The sequence below is a fragment of the Myotis davidii genome, unplaced genomic scaffold (genome assembly GCF_000327345.1).
Source record: "Myotis davidii unplaced genomic scaffold, ASM32734v1 scaffold937, whole genome shotgun sequence".
NCBI classification, from domain to species: Eukaryota; Metazoa; Chordata; class Mammalia; order Chiroptera; family Vespertilionidae; genus Myotis; species Myotis davidii.
In genome coordinates this window covers 628,262-628,727 of record NW_006288252.1, presented here as the reverse complement: position 1 = coordinate 628,727, position 466 = coordinate 628,262, and the positions used below count along the sequence as shown (strand labels likewise).

At 56.9% G+C, this 466-nt stretch overlaps 1 protein-coding gene across 15 annotated transcripts in view; it reads left to right on the top strand.

Annotated features, from left to right (window-relative positions):
• Nucleotides 1–466, top strand: part of ABLIM2 (actin binding LIM protein family member 2) — a 67,373-nt gene that overhangs the window by 15,322 nt on the left and 51,585 nt on the right. The gene's annotated exons all lie outside the window — the stretch shown is intronic.

Below are 466 nucleotides of genomic sequence, written 5' to 3'. Positions count from 1 at the left end.
GCGTGGGTGCCTGGAGCAGTCCCCGCGACAGCGCTGGGCTCCTGGGATGGAGTCACCCAGGGAGAGAGCTGGGAGGTGCCTGGGGAGTTGCCGGGACAGCAGTGCAGCCAGACCCTCTGGACCAGCTGAGTGAGGGGGAGGAGTGCTGGGTGAGGGGGAGGAAGTGCTGGGTGAGGGGGAGGAGTGCTGGGTGAGGGGGAGGAGTGCTGGGTGAGGGGGTGGATGTGCTGAGTGAGGGGGTGGATGTGCTGAGTGAGGGTGAGGACGTGCTGGGTGAGGGGGAGGACGTGCTGGGTGAGGGGGAGTCATTTTAGCTCAGTTTGGACATGATTTCCGTGTATATAAGTTCCCCGTTTTGAAGTAAGTTTCTATTTGCGGGTAATTCAAGTGTTCATATCCATCACAGAATTCCAGTTCTACTATTGATTTCTGTGAATTTACCCCGTTTTGTTTGTATTCAGGTTCT